The sequence below is a fragment of the Passer montanus genome, unplaced genomic scaffold (assembly GCF_014805655.1).
Source record: "Passer montanus isolate IOZ18808 unplaced genomic scaffold, ASM1480565v1 scaffold157, whole genome shotgun sequence".
Classification (NCBI taxonomy): domain Eukaryota; kingdom Metazoa; phylum Chordata; class Aves; order Passeriformes; family Passeridae; genus Passer; species Passer montanus.
The window spans coordinates 165692-179238 of record NW_024362827.1 but is presented as its reverse complement, the minus strand read 5'-3'; the positions used below and the strand labels follow the sequence as shown (position 1 = coordinate 179238).

Here is a 13547-nt window from a genome sequence, read left to right as displayed (position 1 = left end):
TTAATAATATTTCTTCCCACCCTGCCCTCCTTCAGGGGGCAAAAATAAAACACAACGAGAAGCCACTGCAGAGCATTCACCCCAAACCTGCTGGCTCTGCACCCCAAACCCCTTGAACCAAAGGCTGAAAAAATCCCTTGAATCGCAGATTTTTTATTTTTCAGGATTTTCTTCCTGCGCGGTGAAAAAGGAGCGCCCAGGGGCGCCCTGACCCCGACGTGATTCGAACACGCAGCCTTCTGATCTGGAGTCAGACGCGCTACCGTTGCGCCACGAGGTCCCGGCAGCGCCACCGCCGCCCGAGCTCTTAAACCCTCGGCGCCGCCCCCGCGCTGACTCCCGCCGCACACCGGGAATCTCCGCACGCCGGGAATTCCCCGCACACCAGGAGCTCCCGCACACCGGGAGCTCTCCGCACATTGGAAGCTCCGCGCTCAGCACGCCCCGGTTCCCCGGGACGGCCCCACGGCAGCGGCCGCGCCGCCCTGAGGGCTCCGAGCCCGCCCGCCGCGCTGGCCACGCCCCCTGTGGGCTGTACCACCGCCCGCGGAGGGGTGGCGCGGCCCAACCGGCTGCGCGCAGCAGCGGCGCGGAGCAGGAATCCCCCCCTGGCCCGCGGTGGGCTGTGCGGGTTTAAAGGGGCCGCGCACGGAAAAGGGCCCGGGGCGTGCGGAGAGCGGGGGCGCCCGGAGCCTGCTGGAACCCAGCGCTGTTTGTTATTTATACAAGGAAACAATAGTTGTTACTCATTTATTAATCATAAATATACAATTCATAATAATTAATTAGATAATTAATTTCATTAGCAATAAAATAATATTAAAATTAATTATTAATATAATTATAATTAGCATAATATTATATAATATATTATATATACTATGATATATAATACATAATATAATATAATATGATATGATATGATATGATATAATATAATATAATATAATATAATATAATATAATATAATATATATTATATTATATTATACATAATATATAATATACAAAATAATTATATGCAGAATAAATAATACATTCATTATTAATTAAGTAATTGTCATAATATATTATATATAATAATATAGGACAATGCATAACAATATAGGATATAGAATATATATTCTATCCATTTTATACAATAGATATAATCTATATTATATACTATATATATAATGGAAATAATGTATATATTATATATAATATATAAAACACAGAAGAATTCTATGATAAAAGAATCCTTTATTAATAAAATAAAGATTTCTCTGCCTGCCCTGAGAAGCCCGGACCCCCAGGGGAGCTCTGCCCTTAACCTGTGTCCCTGAGAAAGCTCCCAAGGCTTTGGGATGAGCTGGAATCCCCGGGTGTGAAATGGAGCGTGGTGCATCCTTTCCTGATTCTCCTGGATCCCTCCCTGGTGTCCCTGGATCATTCCCTGATGTTCATGGATCCCTCCCTGATTCTCGTGGATCCCTCTGCAGTTCCTGGATCCCTCTTGGATCTCCTGGATCTCTCCTTTGTGTCCCTGGATCCCTCCTTGATTCTCCTGGATCCGTTCCTGCTATTCCTGAACCTCTCCCTGCTCTTCCTGGATCCCTTCCCAATGTCCCTGGATCCTTCCCTGGATCCCTCCTGGATCCCTCCCTGCTGCTCCTGGATCCCCCCTGGATCCCTCCTTGATCCCTCCTGGATCCCTCCCTGGATCCCTCCTGGATCCTTCCCTGGATCCCCCCCTGGATCCCTCCCTGGATCCCTCCTGGATCCTTCCCTGGATCCTTCCCTGGATCCCTCCATGGATCCCTTCTGGATGATCCCCCCTGGATCCCTCCTGGATCCTTCCCTGGATCCCCCCTGGATCCCCCCTGGATCCCTCCTGGATCCCCCCTGGATCCCTCCTGCTGCTCCTGGATCCCTCCCCGAGGAGAGCAGGGACATTCCCCAAATCCTTCTGGGAAGGGGGATCCCCCAGGACTCGATGGATCACGGCAGAAAATCCTCCAGGACCGCGATAAATCCCGGCCAGCCGTGCTCGTTAGGATGGAGCCCAATAATTAATTACTCCAATTAACCCGCTGGGAGCTTTCCTGGCACCCCAGGAGTTGCTGTGGGGTTGGTTTATCCTTTACCCCCTGTGCCCTTCCCCACATCCATCCCACTCCCAAACATCGGGAATTTGAATTTCAGGACTCTTTTGAAAGGTGAATTTTGGGGTTGGTTTTGAAGAACCAGCCAAGAGAAAGAGGGAGCAAAACCCCTCAGCTCCGAACGACCATAAACCCCACGCTCCAAAAATTACCATAAATATTTTATTTCTTTTTAAAATTATTTATTAATTTATTTATCATTAAATATTTTATTTATTTGTTCTTCTAGCATAGGAATTCCTAAAGGAAGCACTCTGCTCTGTGCGTGGAAGACGCCTGTGCTTATTTACAAAAACCACTTTTATTCCCCCCCAAAAAAAACCCCAAAAAATAAATGTACAGTACAGATTCCTATGGCTCCTGGGCTGGGAGGCTCCCGAGGAACACCCTGGGAGTCCTTTCCCAAAGAAATCCGGGCAGCAGGGATAAAAAAAGGACAATAAAAAGAGATTTAACCCTTTGATCCCTGCCAGGAGAGGCTGCAAGGAGAATTCTGAGCCTTTCCCTCCTGGCTAGGGATCGATCCAGGCTGGAATCAGGAAAATCGATGGGGTGGAGCAAAACCCCAAAGCAAAGCCTGAGGTTTAAGCCGGGCTTTGTTGAGTCAGGACCTGCTGCTGGCCTGGCTTTGTTTTTGCTGGTTTTTTGTGTGTTTTTGCATAGGAAAAACCTGGAGAAACAGGAGAAATCGGAGGGATGGGAGTCAGTCCACGCTGGTTTCTCTAGAATTAATCTTTTCCCACGCATCTCAGTGTCCCTGTGGATTTATCCTGGAATAAAACAAGGCTGGAATTCCACCCTTATCTTTACACCCGTGACCATTTCCAGAGCAGGGATTAATCCCAATTTCTTTAAATCCTTAAACACATCCCTCGTGCGGCCACCACAAACCCTTGTGCAAAAATAAAGTTACATTCAGGAAATTCTCTTGGAGTTCCACCAACTTCCTTGGATTTTGGGGTGTTTTTTGGCCCAGAGCTGATCCCAGAAGTCCTCGCCAAGGGCAGCGCTGGGGATGCAAAGGTGGAACAGGGGAGGCTCTGCTGATGTGCAAAAATAGGAACAGGACAAAGTCAGCGTTTCCCAAAGAACTGGAGCTCCCTGAGCCCACCTGGAGCTTTGTCCTTGGCATCACATTCGGAAAAACTCCGATTTTTGGGGCAGCCACCAATTATTTTGGCCTGCTGGAAGACTGGGAATACCTGGAATAAATCCTCCCTGTGGAAGGGAGAAGGGAGAGCTTTGACCACGTGAGAAAAATATTTAAAAAGGGGTTTTTTTGGTTTGTTTTTTATCTCTTGGCTGCCACCAGGATGCAGGAATTGCCGAAATTCCCGGTGGGAACGTGAGCAGGGCAGCTCCGAGGGAAGCTGGATCCTTTCCTTGCTGTGATGGGGTTAAAAAGGATTATTGCTGCTGGGAATAAATAAATAAATTCCTCTTTCTGCCTTCCCGAGGAGCCGGAGGCTCTTCCCATGAACAGCAGGAATCCACGGCGCTGGGATTTGTAGGAATTCCAGCAGGATCCGCGATGGGGAGGCCGAGCTGCTCCGGGCATTGTGCAGCCCTGGGCCGGTTTTTGGGATTTTTCCGGCTCTGTCTGCTGGGATTTGCTGGAGCTGGGTGGGGGACAGGGAATTCCGGGTCCCGGCGGGATCAGGGAGGGTGGCGGTGGCACCTGGGTGACATCCCCGGTGGCACCTGGGTGACATCCCCAGCGAGGTCGGGGCGGGATCGGCTCTGCCCCGGGGAGCCTGGGGAGAGGAAATAGTGAGAGATTCTGGGGGATAAATGGGGAATCTGGGGGATAAATGGGGAATCTGGGGGATAAATGGGGAATCTGGGGGATAAATGGGGAATTTGTGGGGAAAATGGAGAATCTGTGGGATAAATTAGAGAATCTGTGGGATAAATGGGGAATCTGGGGGATAAATGGGGAATCTGTGGGATGAGTGAGACATTCTGCAGGATAAACGGGAGGATCTGTGGGATCAATGGAGAATCTATGGGATAAATGGATAATCTGTGGGGTGAATGGAGAACCTGTGGGATAAATGGAGAATCTACAGGATAAATAGGGAATCTGTGGGATCAATGGGGAATTTGTGGGATCAATGGAGAACGTGTGGGATAAATGTGAGAATCTGTGGGATGAAAGAATATGTGGGGTAAATAGGAGGATCTGTGGGATAAATGGATAAATCTATGGATAAATCTGCAGGATGAATGAATGGAGAATCTATGGGATAAATGGATAATCTGTTGGGTGAATGGAGAATCTGTGGGATAAATGGAGAATCTGTGGGATAAATTAGAGAATCTGTGGGATAAATGGGGAATCTGTGGGATGAGTGAGACATTCTGCAGGATAAACAGGAGGATCTGTGGGATCAATGGAGAATCTATGGGATAAATGGATAATCTGTTGGGTGAATGGAGAATCTGTGGGATAAATGGAGAATCTGTGGGATAAATTAGAGAATCTGTGGGATAAATGGGGAATCTGTGGGATAAATGGAGAGAATATGGGGAATAAATGGAAAACGTGCAGGACAAAAGTGAGAATCTGTGGGATAAATGGGGAATCTGTGGGATAAATGGAGAGAATATGGGGAATAAATGGAAAACGTGCAGGACAAAAGTGAGAATCTGTGGGATAAATGGGGAATCTGTGGGATAAATGGGGAATTTGTGGGATGAATGGAGAATCTCTAGGACAAATGGAGAATCTGTGGGATAACTGAGCAGATCACACAGCTCTCCCGTGCTCCCCCAGCCCCTGACCACTCAGCTCCCTTCCCCTGCCCCCAGCACCCCCAACACACTTTATTTCAGCCCCTGAGCCCCCAAAACCCCGCAGACACCCCCAGGGGGGCAGGCAGAGCTGACCCCCCGGAGCTGCTCCTCGGGGAGGGGAGAAGGAGACACCGAGGTTCCCCGGCGTACCGAGGGGCAGGAGGGGTCCGGGGGGCCGCCCCTCACACGGCCGTCTCCTGCCCCCCGCCGGCCTCTTCCTTCTTCCTCTTCATCTTGCAGAAGCCGTGGAGGCCGCAGAAACAGGCGAAGGTGAACTGGGGCATCACCGGGAGCAGGAGAGCGACACCGGAGACCTGGAGGGGACAGGAGAGGAGGCAGGGCAGCAGCTGGGGAGCAGAGCCCCCAGATCCCAAAAATGGGGCATCACCTGGCACTGGGATCCTTCCTTCCTTCCTTCCTTCCTTCCTTCCTTCCTTCCTTCCTTCCTTCCTTCCTTCCTTCCTTCCTTTGTTTCCTTTCCTTTCCTTTCCTTTCCTTTCCTTTCCTTTCCTTTCCTTTCCTTTCCTTTCCTTTCCTTTCCTTTCCTTTCCTTTCCTTTCCTTTCCCTTTTCCCCTTTCCCCCTTTTCCCCTTTTCCCCTTTTCCCCTTTCCCCTTTCCCCTCTCTCCCGAATTCCCCTCCCAAGCCCAGCAGACCCCAGCCCGTCTCTGCCCCGGGAGCAGCGGGATTGCAGCTCCCGGTGGAGCTCGGGAGCCCCGGGACCGCCCCGGCCCCGGGCTCCGGCACAAAAGGCTCAGCTGGGACCCAATTCCCCCTCTTTGTGTCCGGTTTTTTGGGGTTTTTTTGCAGATAAAAAACCGCCCCAAAGCCCAGCCCACGCCACGGCCCAACAGCTGCAAAATGTAATTATGCAAATGCAAGGCTGGGGGTTTTAAATAAATAACAAACCCTGGCAGAAATGCTGTCTGAAGGCAAAGCTTCCTTCACTCCTTGCTCGAATTTCCAGCTTTTTATCAAACCACGGAATCCCAGACTGGTTTGGGTGGGGAGGGACCTTGAAGCCCATCCATGCCACCCCTGCCATGGCAGGGACACCTTTTCCACCCTCCCAGGGAGCTCCAGGCCCTGCCCAACGCGGCCTTGGGCACTGCCGGGGCTGGCAGCTCCCCTGTTTGTCGTCCTGCGCCGTTTGCAGATGATTTTACCCCAAAAAAGGCAGCTCTGCTGCTCAGGGGGATCGGCGAAATGGGCACGGGGAGCGAGGGCAGCCAGCAGGGTTTGGGGCACTGTCAGCCCCTGGGGCTCTGGGGGATCCTCCCTTCCCATCCCAAATCCCTGGGACCCCACTTCCTCATCCCATATCCCTGGGACCCCCTTTCCTATCCCACACCCTGGATCCCCCTTTTCCCATCCCACACCCCTGGATCCCCCTTTTCTCATCCCACACCCCTGGGACTCCCCTTCCCATCCTACAAGCCTGGGATCCCCCTTTCCCATCCCACACCCTGGATCCCCCTTTTCCCATCCCACACCCCTGGGACCCCCCTTTTGGAGCAGCCCGAATTCCCGGCTGGGAGGAAACGAAGCAGCCCCGGCGGTGACAGAATGCAAATGCAAGGCTGGGGGTTTTAAATAAATAACAAACCCTGGCAGAAATGCTGTCTGAAGGCAAAGCTTCCTTCACTCCTTGCTCGAATTTCCAGCTTTTTATCAAACCACGGAATCCCAGACTGGTTTGGGTGGGGAGGGACCTTGAAGCCCATCCATGCCACCCCTGCCATGGCAGGGACACCTTTTCCACCCTCCCAGGGAGCTCCAGGCCCTGCCCAACGCGGCCTTGGGCACTGCCGGGGCTGGCAGCTCCCCTGTTTGTCGTCCTGCGCCGTTTGCAGATGATTTTACCCCAAAAAAGGCCGTTCTGCTGCTCAGGGGGATCGGCGAAATGGGCACGGGGAGCGAGGGCAGCCAGCAGGGTTTGGGGCACTGTCAGCCCCTGGGGCTCTGGGGGATCCTCCCTTCCCATCCCAAATCCCTGGGACCCCACTTCCTCATCCCATATCCCTGGGACCCCCTTTCCTATCCCACACCCTGGATCCCCCTTTTCCCATCCCACACCCCTGGATCCCCCTTTTCTCATCCCACACCCCTGGGACCCCCCTTTTGGAGCAGCCCGAATTCCCGGCTGGGAGGAAACGAAGCAGCCCCGGCGGTGACAGAGGTGACAGCGATGCCACATCCCCACCCTCCCCTTTTCCCCCTTTCCGAGGGGCCCAGCTGCAGCACAAAGCCCCCCAAAATCCCTTTGAATTCCCTCCCGAGGCCATCTGGGAACCGTGGGGCTCCCAAATTCGGGAGCTCCTGGAGCACCAGGGTGAGGTTCCCTTTGTGCAGGAGCGGCACGGAGAGCGAGGAGATTTATAAATAATTTGTAAAAAAAGGGGAAGAGGATACGGTAAAAAGTATTTTTTACCCCTTTGCTCCCTGAGCCCGGCTTTGGCCCATCCTCTCCTCGCTCCGGGGCTGTTTAAAAATCAAATTAAAGAACGCTGGCCACAATACCCTGACAAGTCCCAGACCTCCCAGGCAGGTCCCCAGGGGTGCCCTGCGCCACCCCACGTCCCCGTGTCCCCCCCTCATCTTTTGCAGACACAAAACCACCCCGAGAGCCTGGGGGGTCTCCTGGGACCCCGGCAGGGACCTATTGAGACGTTTAGAGGGGTTTGTGGCGCTCGGGCTTTTCAGGCTGACCCTCTGCCTCCCATTCAGGCAGGGACAATGATGAATGAGCCCCGCAGAATGGAGGAGCCCAGCTGAGGCTGACGCTCCTGCTCCCCTTCAAAAGGTGGGAAAAGGGATGGTGGAGGAGCAAGGAATAATGAAAAAAAGCTGAAATGAGCTGACAGGAGGCCTGGGTGATTTGCAAGGGCCGGGCAGGCTCCCCAGCCCCGCGCTGCCCTTTCCATTCAAGGCAGAGGATCCTCGGGATAAAACTGAGCAAACGAGCGGAGCATTAAAAATGTAAAGCTGGAGAATTCTCTTCAGTCAAGCGCAGCACCCCGGGCCGTGTTTGTGGCTGTCACAGTGATGAATTGGGAGCTGTCTGCAATCAGCACGCTCACTTTCATCACGTCGCTTTCCCTGAGCCCGGAAAAATGTCTTTCTGAAGCAGCTGGACCCAGTCTGCTCCTCAATCCAGCAATTCCCGTTTCCCTGGGGTGTGCTGGACATCCAGGAAGCTGCTGGCACCAGGAGGGAAGGGAAGGGCAGCAGGGGTGGCTCTGCTGACACCCCCAGGGGTGGCATTCCCATTCTCTGAAATAATCCCTTCGCCCAGGATTTTTCTCCTGGGAAGCTGAGAGGCCTCAGAGAAAAAGGAAAACAATTCTTGTCTCATTTGCTTCTCCCGTGTTGTGCTCGTGTGAGCTGAGGCTGACGCTCCTGCTCCCCTTCAAAAGGTGGGAAAAGGGATGGTGGAGGAGCAAGGAATAATGAAAAAAAGCTGAAATGAGCTGACAGGAGGCCTGGGTGATTTGCAAGGGCCGGGCAGGCTCCCCAGCCCCACGCTGCCCTTTCCATTCAAGGCAGAGGATCCTCGGGATAAAACTGAGCAAACGAGCGGAGCATTAAAAATGTAAAGCTGGAGAATTCTCTTCAGTCAAGCGCAGCACCCCGGGCCGTGTTTGTGGCTGTCACAGTGATGAATTGGGAGCTGTCTGCAATCAGCACGCTCACTTTCATCACGTCGCTTTCCCTGAGCCCGGAAAAATGTCTTTCTGAAGCAGCTGGACCCAGTCTGCTCCTCAATCCAGCAATTCCCGTTTCCCTGGGGTGTGCTGGACATCCAGGAAGCTGCTGGCACCAGGAGGGAAGGGAAGGGCAGCAGGGGTGGCTCTGCTGACACCCCCAGGGGTGGCATTCCCATTCTCTGAAATAATCCCTTCGCCCAGGATTTTTCTCCTGGGAAGCTGAGAGGCCTCAGAGAAAAAGGAAAACAATTCTTGTCTCATTTGCTTCTCCCGTGTTGTGCTCGTGTGGGATGTGTTTGGGGATGGTTCACCCACTGGTTGTTTCTTTGAGTTCTATTGTGAATTATTTTCACTCTTTGGCCAATTGGGGCCAAGCTCTGGAAAGAGTCACGAGTTTTCATTATTATCTTTTAGCATTCCGTATCCTGTCTGTATTCTTTAATATAGTATAGCATTCTTTATAATACAATATCATAAAGTAATAAATTTGCCTTCTGAGAGCACGGAGTCAGATCCATCTCTCCTGCTGCCATCAGGGCATTCCTGCAAACGCAGCACCCAGGTGACACAGCCCCTGGTGGGATGCTCAGGCACCACCACCTTTCATTCCAGTGATTTTTCTCCCTCAGCTTTCCTATTTCTGGGAGACACCTTCTTTAAAAAATTAACTTTTTAGGGACTCTCTTGGAAAAAACAACAAGTTTTGCATTCGAAGCCCCAGATTTCAGAGCTGCCTTTTGCTGCCGGGCTCTTTCCTTGGGAAAGGAGATTATTTACCAATGGAATCCGGGCTGTGATTTTTGCAGGAGCAGAATGGAATGAAATTATTTGTGATGAAACAGAGGGGGGAAAAAATTCCTTTGCTTTTTGTGATAACTGCTCCATCCATACCCAAAGCCAAGAGTTTCAGGAGGGACTGATGATTTTGGGATCATCAGCCTGGTTTTTAAATCCCCTGAGCAGAGCCCCCATGGAAAAGTCACAGCTGGGCCTTCACTGCTGCATCCCGGCCTCTTCTGGGTGATGGGGATGCTCCCTGCACAGAGTTTTGCCTGGGATTTTTTGTTCCTTTGATTTCTAAGCATCCAAAGTTCAGCTCCTGCATCCCAGAACTCTGTTGGGACATTCTCTCCCTGTGTGGACACAACCCCTTTCCCACACTCCTCATCCTCCCCTTCCTCCCAGCCCCAAAATCCATCCAATTTAGCATTTCTCCAGCCAACTTTTCAAACCCATTATTTCCTAGCCTGGCTTTTTATTTTTTTTCTCCCCAAAAATTAAAAAAAAAATAAAAAAAAAAACCCTCAGACTTTTTGCTGCTTACAACCAGTCCTGAGCCAAGCCTCACTTCAAAGCTGCTTCTCTAATGAGCAGCCGAGCATTAAAAACCCAACAACAGAGGAGCCAGAGGAGGGGATAAAACCGACCTGAAAAGCAGCACCATCCCTTTAAGGGGAGATAATGAAGGGAGAAGATGTTTAAACCCATTATTTCCTAGCCTGGCTTTTTTTTTTTTTTTCTCCCCAAAAATTAAAAAAAAAAAAACAAAAAAAACAAAAAAACTCAGACTTTTTGCTGCTTAAAACCAGTCCTGAGCCAAGCCTCACTTCAAAGCTGCTTCTCTAATGAGCAGCCGAGCATTAAAAACCCAACAACAGAGGAGCCAGAGGAGGGGATAAAACCGACCTGAAAAGCAGCACCATCCCTTTAAGGGGAGATAATGAAGGGAGAAGATGTTGCCTGGCATGTTTGCAGAGAATCGCTAATTAAAACATCGCTTCTGTAAAGTCTGCTGATGCCATTGATTCTTCCCCCCACACAGTTAATTTGCTGCTAGCCAGGCAAAGTCGCCAGGGTCCTCATTATAAAAATTTCACTGGCTGCAGCTAATGGTTGTAATTAATAGGTGCAATAAATTTCAAATGGGCAGCCGGGGTGTTCATTAGCTCGGGGCTGACTCAGCACCGGTGGCCTCACCAGTTCCTAAATAATCCATTCCCAGGCAGCCGGGAGGAGGAGGAGGAGGAGGAGGAGGAGGAGGAAGGTGCTCGGTGGCACAACCGGTGCAGCCCTAATTCCCCACCCAGGGCAGAGCTGGATAAATAATTCCCAGATTTGTGTCTTTTTTGCCTTTTTTATTGTCCCGCCGGGGAGTTGTCAGTGCAAAGCTTCTCCCGGCTGTTCCCAAAGCCCAGATTTGGGCTGGGATCAGCACTCGAGGAACTGAACCCTCTGAGGCGAAATATCCAACAACAACTCCTAACACCCAGGCACGGATCAAAGCCAGGCCTGGCTTGGCTCGAGGATTCAGGATTTAACCTGGATTTTAATCTCTCCGAGCATTCTGAGCCAGGGTTGAGCCCCAAAACCCCCCAGGCTCCTCCTGAGCATCATTTCCCCCCCTGGAAAATCCCATGAGAGCACCAACCCCCCCAGAGGGGCTGTGATTTTTTGATTGAAAAACTCCACTTTTCTGCTCGTTATCATCTGGCTATAATTAAAATATTCACAATTGGCACCCAAATGCTCCCCTGGCAGCGGGAGCAGCGGGGCTGGGTGACCCAGCAGGAAGGTGCTGCTGCTTCCCTGCGCTGCCCGTCCTCATCCCAGATGGAATTTGGGAGCTGCACATTCCAAAATGTGGGCTGAGTTTGGGAGCTGGTGCTCCGTGCCTGCACATTCCAAAATTTGTACTGAATTTGGGAACTGATGCTCCATGTCTATACATTCCCGAGTCAAAATTTGTACTGAATTTGGGAACTGATGCTCCATGCCTGCACATTCCTGAGTCAAAATTTGTACTGAATTTGGGAACTGATGCTCCATGCCTGCACATTCCTGAGCCAAAATTTGGGAGCTGGTGCTCCGTGCCTGCACATTCCAATATTTGGGATGAATTTGGGAGCTGATGCTCCATGTCTATACATTCCTGACCCAAAATTTGTACTGAATTTGGGAACTGATGCTCCATGCCTGCACATTCCTGAGCCAAAATTTGGGAGCTGCTGCCTCTGTGCCCGCACATTCCAATATTTGGGATGAATTTGGGAGCTGCTGCCTCTGTGCCTGCACATTCCAATATTTGGGATGAATTTGGGAGCTGATGCTCCATGCCTGCATATTGCTGAGCCAAAATTTGGGCTGAATTTCGGAGCTGCTGCCTCTGTGCCTGCGCGTTCCATAACTTGGGATGAATTTGGGAGCTCGTGCTTGGTGCCTGCACATCCCTGAGCCAAAATTTGGGCTGAATTTGGGAGCTGATGCTCCATGCCTGCACATTCCTGAGCCAAAATTTCCATGGAAATTGGGAGCTGCTGCCTCCGTGCCTGCGCATTCCAAAACTTGGGATGAATTTGGGAGCTGGTGTGTCCAGCTGTATTTGGGGTTACCCCATCCCTGGACGTGTCCAGGGTGGGGTTGGACGGGGCTTGGAGCAACCTGGGAAGAGCTTTAAGGTCCCTTCCCACCAAATTTGATTTGTGTGAATCATTCCACATGATCCACTGAGAGGATTTTGCTTCCAGGGATCCCCGAGGTGACAGCAAGGACCATCCTGAGAGGATTTTCTCCCCCACCACAACGTTTTGGGGTGTAACAAAGCAGAATGACCAAACCTGGGGTGGTTTGGGTTGCTTGGCCCCGCTCTCCTCTCCTCAGCACCCTCATTCCAGGATCCCATTCCCGTTTGGAGCAGCCCCGGGCGGGGCTGGAGGGGCCAAGCCAAGCGTGTCCCCCTGAATGGCTCGGGGCAGGCATTGTCACGGGTGAATTTTCTGAATGAGCAAATCCTCATTAAAAAATAATTAAAACAGCCCGGCGAGATTGGCTTAATTCCTTTCATTTTGACGGATGGTGTTTGGTTTTGATGATTTATGTGCCAGCTCTCCTGCTTTCATTGTTGGAACTCATGGGATTTCATGATTTTCTTCCTTCCACACCTCCTTGAGTCATGGGTTGGTGGGGCTGCAGGAATGGGGTCTGTGGGGTCTGTGGGGTGGGATCAGCGGGAATGGGGTCTGTGGGGTCAGGTTTGTGGGGTGGGGTTTGTGTAAATGGGGTCGGTGGGGCGGGATCTGCAGGAATGGGGTCTGTGTAAGTGGGGTTTGGGTAAATGGGGTCTGTGGGGTGGCATCTGTGTGATAGGATCAGCTGGAATGGGGTCTGTGGGGTGGGGTCAGCGGGAATGGGATCTATAGGGTGGGATCTGCAGGAATGGGATGGGAGCTGTAGGAATGGGATGGGGGAATGGGGTCTGTGGGGTGGGATCAGCTGGAATGGGGTCTGTGGGATGGGGTTTGTTAAAACAGCCCGGCGAGATTGGCTTAATTCCTTTCATTTTGACGGATGGTGTTTGGTTTTGATGATTTATGTGCCAGCTCTCCTGCTTTCATTGTTGGAACTCATGGGATTTCATGATTTTCTTCCTTCCACACCTCCTTGAGTCATGGGATTACAGCTGAACCTCAGCTTTTTTCCCTTTTTTTTTTTTTTCCCCCTCCAAGGACTATTATTTTTAAAGATGCATTCCAGGCTGGTGAAATAAACTTGAAAGCCTGACACCCAAATGAGTCAAAGCTCAGGAAGTGAGAAAAGAAAAACTAAAGGAGGGAGAAATTGCTCGTTTCCTGCTCGGGGAGGGGGGGGTGGAACCCCACAGGGTTGGTGGGGGCTGCAGGAATGGGGTCTGTGGGGTCTGTGGGGTGGGATCAGCGGGAATGGGGTCTGTGGGGTCAGGTTTGTGGGGTGGGGTTTGTGTAAATGGGGTCGGTGGGGCGGGATCTGCAGGAATGGGGTCTGTGTAAGTGGGGTTTGGGTAAATGGGGTCTGTGGGGTGGCATCTGTGTGATAGGATCAGCTGGAATGGGGTCTGTGGGGTGGGGTCAGCGGGAATGGGATCTATAG

At 51.4% G+C, this 13547-nt stretch overlaps 1 long non-coding RNA gene and 1 other non-coding gene across 2 annotated transcripts in view; both read right to left on the bottom strand.

Annotated features, from left to right (window-relative positions):
• Positions 1 to 208: 208 nt before the first annotated feature.
• On the bottom strand, positions 209 to 280 carry TRNAW-CCA. The gene has a single exon. It is a non-coding gene; the product is annotated as a tRNA-Trp (tRNA).
• Positions 281 to 2439: 2159 nt separating this feature from the next.
• Positions 2440 to 13547, bottom strand: part of LOC120499100 — a 31696-nt gene continuing 20588 nt past the window's right edge. Inside the window, exons 2-3 of the long non-coding RNA XR_005626806.1 lie at positions 5090 to 5253; positions 2440 to 3897 (exon numbers count right to left, since the gene is read on the bottom strand). This is a non-coding gene — a long non-coding RNA (uncharacterized LOC120499100). The remainder of the gene's footprint in view (positions 3898 to 5089; positions 5254 to 13547) is intronic.